Genomic DNA, 14,145 nt, shown 5'->3' with positions numbered 1-14,145 from the left:
TCCACCACCAGCTACCCCAATTCTTTAGAACCTAAAAAGGGTTGTCTAAAGTGTGCGTAAGAGTGCCCACCAGAGTGATCTCTCGGCTCGTTTTGGAATCTCTCTGCCACTGAAGCTTATTTCATTTCCTTTCACATCCCCCGTTTGGTCAAGAAGATGTTCTCCATCCCACGATGCCAGGTCTACATTCCTCCCCGGGAGTCATATTCCACGTTGCCAGGGAGATTCACTCCCCTGGGTGTCTGGTCCCACGTAGAGGGGAGGGCAGTGATTTCACCTTTCAAGTTGGCTTAGCCAGAGAGAGAGGGCCACATCTGAGCAACAAAGAGGCATTCAGGAGGAGACTCTTAGGCACAAATATAGGGAGGCCTAGCCTCTCCTTTGCAGCAACCGTCTTCCCAAGGGTAAAACTTATGGTAGAGGGCTCAACCCATCAAACCACCAGTCCCCTATGTCTGTGGTCTTGTTAGCAACCATGGAGGTGGGGTAGGCGAATACCCCTGCATTCTCCACAGGCTCCTCAAGGGGGCACTACATCTTTTTTTTTTTTTTCCTTGTTTGTCTTTTTTCTTTTCTTTTTTTTTTTTTAACTTTCCCTTCTTTTTTAAATCAACTGTATGAAAAAAAAAGTTAAAAAGAAAACAAACATACAATAAAAGAACATTTCAAAGAGACCATAACAAGGGAGTAAGAAAAAGACAACTAACCTAAGATAACTGCTTAACTTCCAACATGTTCCTACTTTATCCCAAGAAAGTTACATAATATAGCAACATTTCAGTGAACTTGTTCCTACTACATCCATCAGAAATTAACAGACCACAGTCATTTCTGGGCATCCCCAGAACGTTAAATAGCTTATCTGTTCTTCTTGGATTATTGTTCCCCCTTCCTTAATTGCTCTCTACTGCTAGTTCCCCTACATTCTACATTATAAACCATTTGTTTTACATTTTTCAAAGTTCACATTAGTGGTAGCATATAATATTTCTCTTTTTGTGCCTGGCTTATTTCGCTCAGCATTATGTCTTCAAGGTTCATCCATGTTGTCATATGTTTCACCAGATCGTTCCTTCTTACTGCCGCGTAGTATTCCATCGTGTGTATATACCACATTTTATTTATCCACTCATCTGTTGAAGGACATTTGGGTTGTTTCCATCTCTTGGCAATTGTGAATAATGCTGCTATGAACATTGGCGTGCAGATATCAGTTCGTGTCACTGCTTTCCGATCTTCCGGGTATATACCGAGAAGTGCAATCGCTGGATCGAATGGTAGCTCTATATCTAGTTTTCTAAGGAACTGCCAGACTGACTTCCAGAGTGGCTGAACCATTATACAGTCCCACCAACAATGAATAAGTGTTCCAATTTCTCCACATCCCCTCCAGCATTTGTAGTTTCCTGTTTGTTTAATGGCAGCCATTCTAACCGGTGTTAGATGGTATCTCATTGTGGTCTTAATTTGCATCTCTCTAATAGCTAGTGAAGCTGAACATTTTTTCATGTGTTTCTTGGCCATTTGTATTTCCTCTTCAGAGAACTGTCTTTTCATATCTTTTCCCATTTTATAATTGGGCCGTCTGTACTATTGTCATTGAGTTGTAGGATTTCTTTGTATATGCAAGATATCAGTCTTTTGTCAGATACATGGTTTCCAAAAATTTTTTCCCATTGAGTTGGCTGCCTCTTTACCTTTTTGAGAAATTCCTTTGAGGTGCAGAAACTTCTAAGCTTGAGGAGTTCCCATTTATCTATTTTCTCTTTTGTTGCTTGTGCTTTGGGTGTAAAGTCTAGGAAGTGGCCTCCTAATACAAGGTCTTGAAGATGTTTTCCTACATTATCTTCTAGGAGTTTTATGGTACTTTCTTTTATATTGAGATCTTTGGTCCATTTTGAGTTAATTTTTGTGTAGGGGGTGAGGTAGGGGTCCTCTTTCATTCTTTTGGATATGGATATCCAACTCTCCCAGCCCCATTTGTTGAAAAGACCATTATGGCTCAGTTCGGTGACTTTGGGGGCCTTATCAAAGATCAGTCGGCCATAGATCTGAGGGTCTATCTCTGAATTCTCAATTCGATTCCATTGATCTATATGTCTATCTTTGTGCCAGTACCATGCTGTTTTGGCAACTGTGGCTTTATAATAAGCTTCAAAGTCAGGGAGTGTAAGTCCTCCCACTTCGTTTTTCTTTTTTAGAGTGTCTTTAGCAATTCGAGGCATCTTCCCTTTCCAAATAAATTTGATAACTAGCTTTTCCAAGTCTGCAAAGTAGGTTGTTGGGATTTTGATTGGGATTGCATTGAATCTGTAGATGAGTTTGGGTAGAATTGACATCTTAATGACATTTAGCCTTCCTATCCATGAACATGGAATATTTTTCCATCTTTTAAGGTCCCCTTCTATTTCTTTTAGTAGAGTTATGTAGTTTTCTTTGTATAGGTCTTTTACATCTTTGGTTAAGTTTATTCCTAGGTACTTGATTTTTTTAGTTGCTATTGAAAATGGTATCTTTTTCTTGAGTGTCACTTCCGTTTGTTCATTTCTAGCATATAGAAACATTACTGACTTATGTGCATTAATCTTGTATCCCGCTACTTTGCTAAATTTGTTTATTAGCTCTAGTAGGTGTATCGTTGATTTCTCAGGGTTTTCTAGATATAAGATCATATCATCTGCAAACAATGACAGTTTTACTTCTTCTTTTCCAATTTGGATGCCTTTTATTTCTTTGTCTTGCCGGATTGCCCTGGCTAGCACTTCCAGCACAATGTTGAATAACAGTGGTGACAGCGGGCATCCTTGTCTTGTTCCTGATCTTAGAGGGAAGGCTTTCAGTCTCTCACCATTGAGTACTATGCTGGCTGTGGGTTTTTCATATATGCTCTTTATCATGTTGAGGAAGTTTCCTTCAATTCCTACCTTTTGAAGTGTTTTTATCAAAAAGGGATGTTGGATTTTGTCAAATGCTTTTTCAGCATCTATTGAGATGATCAATTGATTTTTCCCTTTCGAGTTTTTAATGTGTTGTAATACATTGATTGTTTTTCTTATGTTGAACCATCCTTGCATGCCTGGAATGAACCCCACTTGGTCATGGTGTATGATTTTTTTAATGTGTCTTTGGATTCGATTTGCAAGTATTTTGTTGAGGATTTTTGCATCTATATTCATTAGGGAGATTGGCCGGTAGTTTTCCTTTTTTGTAGAATCTTTGCCTGGTTTTGGTATTAGATTGATGTTAGCTTCATAAAATGAGTTAGGTAGTGTTCCATTTTCTTCAATGTTTTGAAAGAGTTTGAGTAAGATTGGTGTCAGTTCTTTATGGAAAGTTTGGTAGAATTCCCCTGTGAAGCCATCTGGCCCTGGGCATTTATTTGTGGGAAGATTTTTGATGACTGATTGGATCTCTTTGCTTGTGATGGGTTGGTTGAGGTCTTCTATTTCTTCTCTGGTCAGTCTAGGTTGTTCATATGTTTCCAGGAAATTGTCCATTTCTTCTATGTTATCCAGTTTGTTGCCATACAGTTGTTCATAATATCCTCTTATAATTTTTTTAATTTCTTCAGGATCTGCAGTTATGTCACCTTTTTCATTCATTATTTTGTTTATATGGGTCTTCTCTCTTTTTGTTTTTGTCAGTCTAGCTAGGGGCTTGTCAATCTTGTTGATCTTCTCAAAGAACCAACTTTTGGTGATATTTATCCTCTCTATTGTTTTTTTGTTCTCTATGTCATTTATTTCTGCTTTAATCCTTGTTATTTCTTTTCTTCTACTTGGTTTGGGATTGGTTTGCTGTTCATTTTCTAGCTTCTTCAGTTGATCCATTAGTTCTTTGATTTTGGCTCTTTCTTCCTTTTTAATATATGCGTTTAGTGCTATAAATTTCCCCCTTAGCACTGCTTTTGCTGCATCCCATAGGTTTTGGTATGTTGTGTTCTCATTTTCATTCGTCTCTATATATTTAGCAATTTCTCTTGCTATTTCTTCTTTAACCCACTGATTGTTTAGGAGTGTGTTGTTTAACCTCCAGGTATTTGTGAATTTTCTAAGTCTCTGATGGTTATTGACTTCTAATTGTATTCCATTGTGGTCAGAGAATGTGCTTTGAATAATTTCAATCTTTTTAAATTTATTTAGGCTTGTTTTGTGTCCCAGCATATGATCTATTCTGGAGAAAGTTCCGTGAGCACTAGAAAAGTATGTGTATCCTGGTGATTTGGGATGTAATGTCCTGTAGATGTCTGTTAAATCTAATTCATTTATCAGAATGTTTAGGTTTTCAATTTCCTTATTGGTCTTCTGTCTGGTTGATCTATCTATAGGAGAGAGTGATGTGTTGAAGTCTCCCACAATTATTGTGGAAACATCAATTGCTTCCTTTAGTTTTGCCAGTGTTTCTCTCATGTATTTTGTGGCACCTTGATTGGGTGCATAGACATTTACGATTGTTATTTCTTCTTGCTGAATTGCCCCTTTTATTAGTATGTAGTGGCCTTCTTTGTCTCTCAAAACATCCCTGCATTTGAAGTCTATTTTATCTGAGATTAATATTGCTACACCTGCTTTCTTTTGGCTGTAGCTTGCATGAAATATTTTTTTCCATCCTTTCACTTTCAGTTTCTTTGTGTCCCTGTGTCTAAGATGAGTCTCTTGTATGCAACATATTGATGGTTCATTTTTTTTGATCCATTCTGCGAATCTATATCTTTTAATTGGGGAGTTTAATCCATTTACATTCAACGTTAAAACCGTGAAGGCATTTCTTGAATCGGCCATCTTATCCTTTGGTTTATGTTTGCCATGTTTTTCCCTCTCTCTATTAATATCCTTTATTGTACCCATACCGAATCTCTTTAGTACTGAACCTTTCTCCAAGTCTCTCTGTCCTGTCTTTGTTTCTCTGTCTGTAGGGCTCCCTTTAGTATCTCCAGTAGGGCAGGTCTCTTGTTAGCAAATTCTCTCAGCATTTCTTTGTCTGTGAAAAATTTAAGCTCTCCCTCAAATTTGAAGGAGAGCTTTGCTGGATAGAGTATTCTTGGCTGGAAATTCCTCTCACTCAGAATTTTAAATATATCGTGCCACTGCCTTCTCGCCTCCATGGTGGCTGCTGAGTAGTCACTACTTAGTCTTATGCTGTTTCCTTTGTATGTGGTGAATTGCTTTTCTCTTGCTGCTTTCAGAACTTGCTCCTTCTCTTCTATGTTTGACAGTGTGATCAGTATATGTCTCGGAGTGGGTTTATTTGGATTTATTCTATTTGGAGTTCGCTGAGCATTTATGATTTGTGTATTTATGTTGTTTAGAAGATTTGGGAAGTTTTCCCCAACAATTTCTTTGAATACTCTTCCTAGACCTTTACCCTTTTCTTCCCCTTCTGGGACACCAATGAGTCTTATATTTGGACGTTTCATATTATCTATCATATCCCTGAGGTCCATTTCGATTTTTTCAATTTTTTTCCCCATTCTTTCTTTTATGCTTTCATTTTCCATTCTGTCATCTTCCAGGTCACTGATTCGTTGTTCAACTTCCTCTAGTGTTGTACTATGAGTGTCCAGAATCTTTTTAATTTGGTCAACAGTTTCTTTAATTTCCATAAGATCATCCATTTTTTTATTTAGTCTTGCAATGTCTTCTTTATGCTCTTCTAGGGTCTTCTTGATTTCCTTCATATCCCGTACTATGGTCTCATTGTTCATCTTTAGTTCTTTGAGTAGCTGCTCTAGGTGCTGTGTGTCTTCTGGTCTTTTGATTTGGGTGCTTGGGCTTGGGTTATCCATATCGTCTGGTTTTTTCATATGCTTTATAATTTTCTGTTGTTTTTGGCCTCGTGGCATTTGCTGAACTTGATAGGGTTCTTTTAGGGTTTGTAGACCTACTGAAGTCCTTATCTCTAATTTATCAGATCTACAGCTTTGTGGAGTAGACTTTCTCTAACTAACCAGCAGGTGGCATCCACGAGCCACCTGTTCTCCACAAGCCAGTTCTCCCCTGCTCAGCTTTTTTGGTGAGTGGGGGAGTGAGTCTTGTGGGGCCCAATTGGTGTACCAAGCTTGCGTGTGTAGTTGGTGTTGCCTGCCCTGTATGTGGGTCGTGTTTCTGGGCAGTCGGGGAGGGGGGGTGGCCCTAACAATCAAATCTCCCTGATGATCCTAGAGTTTTAAAGGTGCTGCAATAGTCTAATCCTTCAGTTCAGTCCTGCCACAGTTTGTCTCTGCCACTGACCCACAAGTCTTTGGTATTGGCGTATGGCTCCTGAGACTTGCAAGTGGGCCCCTCTTCCAGGCTGTGCACCCCGGGTCCTCTGTTAAGGGATGACTGTGCTATGTCACAGGTGAGTGCCGTCCCCCCAGGGCAGTTCTGGGCTGCTGGGCTGTGTAGGGAGGCTCTCAGTCTGCTGAAATGATGGCTGAATGGGGCTTTGTTAATTCACACTGCTCCACCTTCCCAGTTCTGGGACATTCAGCTGAGGTTGCAGGGAAGGCTAATGTCCACGCCCAGTTTTGTGGTGTGTGCCTGTTATTTGCAGCACTTCCGTCACACTGGGTTGTCTGGGGCAGCTCTGGGCTATGGGGCTGGCGATGGGCAGGAGTGTTTCCTGTCCACCAGGATGGTGGCTGTGAGCGGACACCCCCCTTTTCTTGGGAAGTTTTGTTGTTTATTGAATTTTCTCAGCCACTGGATTATTGCCTTTTGTCTCAGAGCTCTCTTAGTTCTGCTCTTGACTTGACGTGCCCAAATTGCAATTCTTTGAAGCTTTCTGTATTGGGCTTCTTAGAGTAATTGTTTTAGAAAAAGAAAAAAGGATTTAAAAAAAAAAAAAAAAAAAAAAACGGCCCTCCTCAGAGATCTAATGGGTTATTGAAATGCTAATAGACGAAGCAACCAGGGTCATTAAGGAAAGGTCCATAGGGCAGAGAGATCAGCTTTTCTTCGGGATTTGCATATGCGCCTCAGGGCCTGAGCTGGGGCTTGAGCTCTGCGCTTCCCCCTTCTATGTTCACCAGAACTCCAAAAAACTTCCGCTTTTATTTTGGAGTTTTTCGTGTTGTTTTTTTTCTATGCCTGTCTCCTCTCTGCTGGGCTGGCTGCTCTCAGATTCTCTGGTGTCTGGTCTCAGTCTATCTATGGTTGGAGTTTGAATCAGTAGAATGAGTTTCCGATAAGAGCAGCCACTGCACTTCTCCCTTCTCCTTCCCGGAGCTGACAGCCCCTCCTCCCACGGGACTGAGCCTGGCAGGGAGGGGCGCGGGTCCCCTGGCCGCAAAAACTTACAGATTTCGCTGATCTCAGCAGTTCCACGTTTTCATGAGTGTTGTATGAAGTATGCCCAAAGTCAGATTGCTCTGTGGTGTCCAGTCCACGCAGTTCCTGGCTTTTTACCTACTTTCCTGGAGGAGTAACTAAAACTTACAGCTCACCAGTCTGCCATCTTGCCCCGCCCCATTATGACTTTTTGAAAGACAGGAATTGAGTATATGCAATGATGCCTCTCTTGCTGAGAAGCCTGGCTGAGTCATAAACATGATCTTGATAAGGAACTCAACCATCATTTTGACCTTGCATAGCTTTGGCTCTATCTAGCCCCTGCTCAACATCCAAGACATAAACCATCTCTCGCCATCATACCTTCTCCATCAAGCTAGACCTACATTTATCCCCACATACGTTTCTCAACTACAAACCTGCATTTCCAACTCATAACTCCTAATTTACCAGCCAAATGCCTTGTAGGCATCTCTGAGTTATGAATGCTAAATCTCAATGTCACAGTGATTTCCCTGTCAGCTTCACACACCACTCTCTATATCAACACTTTATGATCAGATCCAAGAACTGCATCTCCCAAAGAGTAGAGCACTGTTTTGAATGTTTCAGTTGATCAATAAAACAACACCCCTAACTTATTCCTAACCCCTGCCTAGTTAGTACATTTACCATCACCACCATCATCCTTCCTGTTACTATCCTCTTTGGATAAACTCTCAACCCTGCTTGACTTGTTCTGTCTGACTCAATTTAAGTCCAATCTTTAATCACAGCTGTATGTTTTAGCTGGTACCATAGCAAACACAAATAACTTAGGGCATTTGTCTGTTTCAAAATATCAAACATCCAACACAGGCGAGGCCAGGCCCCTCCTAGGTGGTCTCTGTTGAATTCATTTGAAGACAGACATGAGGCCCCGTATAAACCAGTGGTATCACCACCACCACCTGGTGGAGGACCCAGGAACAGTCCATGCAGTTCCCACCATCCTTCTATTTTTCCCCAACTGTCATGCAATATTATCTGAAGGGCGACTTTATTTTACCTTTTACAACTTCTGAAACTCCTTTTCTTTTTCTTTTTCTGTTTTTTTCCAAATTTTACTGCTCAACATGTCACGGAGTGCAAATTTTAATAAAGATGTAAGAGTGGTTTTCTGAAAAAGTGTCTGGAGGGGTGTTTACATTAAGGACTCACAGCAAAAGGCCAAGGTGAAGAGTTTCCTTTTGCTGAAAGGTTTTTAATGTCTTTTCTTTTTGACGTAAAGTTAGAGTTTGGGAAAGATTATGCCATATTCTTCAAACACTATCTTTTCTTGTGCAGTGGCTACGGTGCTTCATTCACACCCGAAGTTCAAGGGCTCCCCCTCTGGAGAAGGCGCAGGCCGCCTGCTCACTGGAAACTATCGCGGGGTTCGGCATGTCCCGCTTTGGCTCAAACTGGAGACCTGGGCGCTACTGGACTAAGGTAACTTCCCCAGCGATGGAGCGCCCAGCTCAAGGCCAAGCGGACTTCTGGTAGCTTTAGATCAGAAAATTTCACGACTCTTCCCACCCCCAATCCCCCACTCCTTCTCTCTTGTGTCTTCTCTCCCGCCTACCCTGACCACCCAGAGTAAGAGGTTTCACCACCTTTCTATCGGGTCAGGACCCTTTAGGGCCCCTCCTTGATAGGACAAAGGGGGCAATTATCCTTCTCCTACAGGAGCGGAAAGGGCAGGCAGCATCACGGGACCTGCAACTCTCCGTGTGAGCCCTAGAACCCCGCGCCACCTGCGACTCATCGGTGTCTGGCAAATGCAATAAAATCCTGCCCAAAGCTTCTCTGCTACCTGATTCGACGAGAGGAGCCGCACCAAGGGGGTCTCAGCCATGCTCCTGGGCCTCAATGACAGACAAGGAAGAGCCGATTCTGAGTGGCAGCGGCAATGATGAACCAAACCCAGCATCTGAAATTAATTTTCTCAAGCCCCAAATTCTGAGCGAGTCGAAGGTTGCGAGTTTAATTGACCTCCCCGCCTTTGTCAGAAGAGTCATTTGCTCAAATGCAGAGATCACGAAAGGGAAGGATTTTATGGACCAACGTCTACACTTGGCAGACAAGAAAACACGAATTTCTGACCAATTGGGTGCAGGGGTATGAGGAAAACATCAGTGTCAAGGAGAAATCTTGTGTTTTTTTTGCCAGAAGTGTTGGAAGGATGGAGTTACCATCAACTAAGATTGAAAACTGCAGATGTAGAAGGTTTTCTGGGGAACATCCAGAGATTGAGTCAAGACCGGGGGGGCCTTGCTTGAAAGAGAATTCCATTTAAGTTGTCTGCAACTTTCTGGGTCCTCTTGCGTGTGTATGTTCTGGAAATGCTGGGGGTTGGGGTGGGAGGCTCAGTGATGGGCCCTTTCTCACCCGCGATGCTTCCTCTCTTTCCTCCTCCCGGCAGCCTCGTCTACTGCCCTTGATCAGGAGGCCATCTCTCCTAATGCTGCCTCCTTGGAAAGGCGTATCCCTAGATCAGTTCGTAGGAGCTGCTGAGACCATTAACTCACTCCATGATTTACGGACCTGGCAGGTTTCCCAGGTGCGCCCATGGGCCTGGCAGAACGCTGGTTGCGTTGCATGCTGGCTGGTCTTTTGGAGAAAGCAGGGAGGAACGACCTTCGGGGACATCCCTGGAGTGGGTGGCAGCATCCAGAAGGGTGGGCGAGCCAGGGCATCTCCGATCTCAGTGGAAGGAGTGATACTGCCGGCAGGATACGGAAAAAAGCAGCAGGCTGCAGCTCCCTTGTGGTCTAGAGCCTAGTTATCAGGCGTATTCACCTCAACTTCCAGGTTTGGCTTCCAGTCAGCGAACCCTTTTGCAATGTCTCTCTTCGCTCTGGAGACTTTTGCTTCCTCCACGGAACTGTAGTGTGTTGCAGAAGCCAAAAGCACATGTGCCGGCACAGCGAGTAGAAAAATTCCAGTGAAAGAGTGGGGAAGATGGTGGCATAGAAAGGAGTGGAAGCTAAGTAGTCCCCCTCGAACAACTGAAAAAAACCAGAAACAACTGGTAAATAATCCAGAATAACTGCAGGGGGGACAAACGAGACCATCCACTCATCATACACCAACCTGGATTGGGAGGAATGCCGGAGACAGCAAAAAATCTGTAAGTAAAACCTGCGGATCCAAGCCGGGATCCCCCTCCCCCATAGCCCGAACTGCAAAGCCTCGTGGTGCCAGAGAGAAGCTCTCTCCCAGCAAGCGAATATAGCTCAGCTGAGCTCCAACTGGGGTTTTAAGTAGCGAGTGTGAACTGCTCACTACAGGTACTCATCCCCAAAAAACATACAGAGGCTTTGGGTGATGACTGACCTTGGAGAGCCAGAGGGTCACCTTGGACTGGGTCACAAGGGGACTACCTGTTTCTTTTTCCGCTCAGTGGAGAAAGCCCCAGTCATTTTCAGTTTCCAGGGCTGTGACTCTGGGAAGGGTGGAGACACCACAAGCAGAGAGCCAGACCATTGAAATGCTAATGACCTCTACCTGGGGGGTCTGTCTTCTTTGGAGGAAAGGGGTGGGGCCCTTTCCATTCAGAACCAGACCCCAGAGCCTGGGGGAACAGGGCCAAACCTCCTCACACCAGTCAAGAATTATAGGCTAACAGGCGTCACCTGCTGGGCAGAAAAGCACAGTGACCTGAAGCATCAAAGGGTGGAGCAATTTTCTAAGACACACCCGCAGGGAAACCAGATACTGAATATTTCTTCCCTCTGGAACCTGAGCCTGGTCCCTCTGGAACCTGAGGCTGGTCTGGGAAAACCTGATTTGGATAACCAAGGAAACCATGCCTAGACAACAGAAAATTACAACCTACGCTAAGAAAAACAAAGTTATGGCCCAGTCAAAGGAACAAACATACATTTCAACTGAGATACAGGAATTTAAACAACTAATGCTAAATCAATTCAAAAAGTTTAGAGAAGATATTGCAAAAGAGAGAGAGGCTGTAAAGAAAACACTGGGCATATATACGGCAGAAATCAAAAGTTCAAAAAAACAACTAGTAGAATCTATGGAAATGAAAGGCACAACACAAGAGATGAAAGACACAATGGAAACATACAACAGCAGATCTCAAGAGGCAGAAGAAAACACTCAGGAACTGGAGAACAAAACACCTGAAAGTCTACATGCAAAGGAGCAGATGGAGAAAAGAATGAAAAAATATGAGCAACGTCTCTGGGAACTCAAGGATGAAACAAAGTACAATAATGTACGTATCATTGGTGTCCCAGAAGGAGAAGAGAAGGGAAAGGGGGCAGAAGCAATAATAGAGGAAATAATCAATGAAAATGTCCCATCTCTTATGAAAGACATAAAATCACAGATCCAAGAAGCGCAGCATACTCCAAACAGAAGAGATCTGAATAGGCCTACGCCAAGACACTTAAGAATCAGATTATCAAATGTCAAAGACAAAGAGAGAATCCTGAAAGCAGCAAGAGAAAAGCGATCCATTACATACAAAGGAAGCTTAATAAGACTATGTGCGGATCTCTCAGCAGAAACCATGGAGGCAAGAAGGAAGTGGTGTGATATATTTAAGATACTGAAAGAGAAAAACCACCAACCAAGAATCCTATATCCAGCAAAGCTTGTGGGCAGCCAATTCAGCACCCGGCAGTCAGCCTAGTGGCACGGTCCCTGGGCCTTCAGTACATGTCGTGGTGACCGTTCCGCAAGGCGGAGCATCGAGTGGCACCTATGACTCCTGCCTAAAAGGAATTTGTTTCTTATGCTGTTTCTTATATTCATACTGCATCTTTTTCCCATTTGGTGTCTTTTGGGCTCTGTGGTGGTGGAATGCTCCCACACCTAGCTACATTAATGAGCCAGCGGCTTACCCTGCATTAGCGTCAGCGTAGTGAAAATGCCTGCTCCTTTCTTAGAAAACAGTAGGTCACCCTTTCTGCTCAAAACCCCCCTTCCCAAGCTTTGAAAGAGTTAGCTAGAAGAAATAAAAAGGTAATGATTAACAGACTCTAAAACATGAACACAAAAAATAGTTACAGGTTGCTTGGTACTAAATAATAGGAACTGCTATGCCTGTGCCCAAACACTGTGTCTTGCTACGCTTCAAGGAATCTGTCCCTGCAAACCCACTGATCACTGTGTAAGAATAAACAATGTCTGAAATTTAGCCAAACTATTCTAGTATTGTATGTCTAAATGCTAGTGTGTATGTTATAGAAAATTATAAAAATAAAGCTCTGATGCTCTGCTTGGTCGGAGATTTCATCTTCGTACCCGGACACAAGGTGTCTGTCTCGTTTTTTCACCGACTCCAGCCCCCCTATCAGGACCCTGCCCTTTGCTGAGGGTTAGGCCAGCCCTCGGCAAGTGGCGCCCAACGTGGGGCTCGAACCCGCGGCCCTGGGATTGGGAGTCCCATGCTCCACCGACTGAGGGACTGAAAGGCAGTCAGAACACATTTTCGTTTCAGCAGGAGCGACGGGCTGGATAGGTTTCTCACTCAGGTTTTCGCGAGCCCCTCCGCGGAGACGTCGGAGCAAGGACGGGTGAGTAATCTCCTCAGAACTTGAGAAGTATGGGCCACACTGGGTCTAAAGACAGAGGACTCTTTGTAGAAATTTTGCTTCAGCTACTGAAGCAGTGGGGCTGTGTAGTCACCAAAACACAGCTTTCTAAGTTTTTACATTTTGTGCAGGAGTGTTGTCCGTGGTTCCCCGAGGAAGGAATTGTAAGTCTTGAAACATGGGCTAAAGTAGGAATGCAAATGAAGAAGCATTATCGCCTTTATGGTCCAACTAACGTTCCTGTCGATGCTTTTGCATTATGGAACATTATTAGAGATGCATTAGATCCTGAGCCAGAGTGTGAACGTCCACCGTTTACTGATGGTGACCCTTCCCCTCTGCTGAGTTCTCTCTCTTCCCCTTCTCATGCACCCATAGAGACTGATAAAACCTCCACATATGGCAGTTTTCATGCAACTTCTCCTGCACCACCACCATCACAAACATGGGACGACGCTGCCTTGCAACATGATTGCAGGTAGCTGGAAAATTTATCCCCAGATGAGGTTGATTGCTGTATTTCCACTAATCCCCCGCTCACACCTTCAGCACCCCCAACTGATTCAGATCAGGCTATGCTGAAAGAGCTTACTTTGCAGGGACAGCCCTTGAAACATACTGCTTTCATAGCTACTGATGAACATGGTAACACTTCAACACGTCTTCCCTCTCGGCTCAAGTTTCCTTTACATGTTTCCCCACCAGGCTATTTTGAAAAACTTGAACCCTCTCCACATCTCCCTGTTTCTGTGGCGTTAAAGCGGAAGTCTAGAAAGACTCCTTTGCAAAAGGCAGTTATGATAGCTCGTGAAAAAGGAGAGGAGTGTCTAGATTTTTGCTTTCCAGTTCGTTTTCAGATGATGATTTTCCTGAATACAGTGCCTTATCTTTGAAACTTTTAAAAGAGCTAAAACATGCTTGTCAAGTTTATGGTGCCTCCTCTTATTATACACTTACTCTTCTAGATCAATTTGCTGCCTCTCTCATGCTTCCATATGACTGGACACAAATCGCTAAATCTTGTCTATCAGGGGGAGATTTTTTACTGTGGCGATCGGATTTCCATGATAAATGTTCCCAGAGAGCAGTGGAGCTTAAAAAAAAATAAAAGTGGTATTACATGGGATATGTTGACTGGTTCTAATGAATTTGCTGACCCTAGTGATCAATTAGACCTTGAGCCTTTCTCGTTAAGAATTACAGCTGAATGTGCTATTGGAGCATGGCGAGAACTCCCACAGCTCTCTGGCTCCTCTTTTCCTTTGTCTACAATTAAGCAAGGACCTGATGAG

At 43.2% G+C, this 14,145-nt stretch overlaps 1 pseudogene; it reads left to right on the top strand.

Annotated features, from left to right (window-relative positions):
• Positions 1–9,026, top strand: part of LOC119513091 — a 41,500-nt pseudogene extending 32,474 nt beyond the window's left edge.
• Positions 9,027–14,145: the final 5,119 nt, after the last annotated feature.

This window comes from Choloepus didactylus, chromosome 2, assembly GCF_015220235.1.
Source record: "Choloepus didactylus isolate mChoDid1 chromosome 2, mChoDid1.pri, whole genome shotgun sequence".
NCBI classification, from domain to species: Eukaryota; Metazoa; Chordata; class Mammalia; order Pilosa; family Megalonychidae; genus Choloepus; species Choloepus didactylus.
This window is presented reverse-complemented; position numbering and strand designations above follow the sequence as displayed.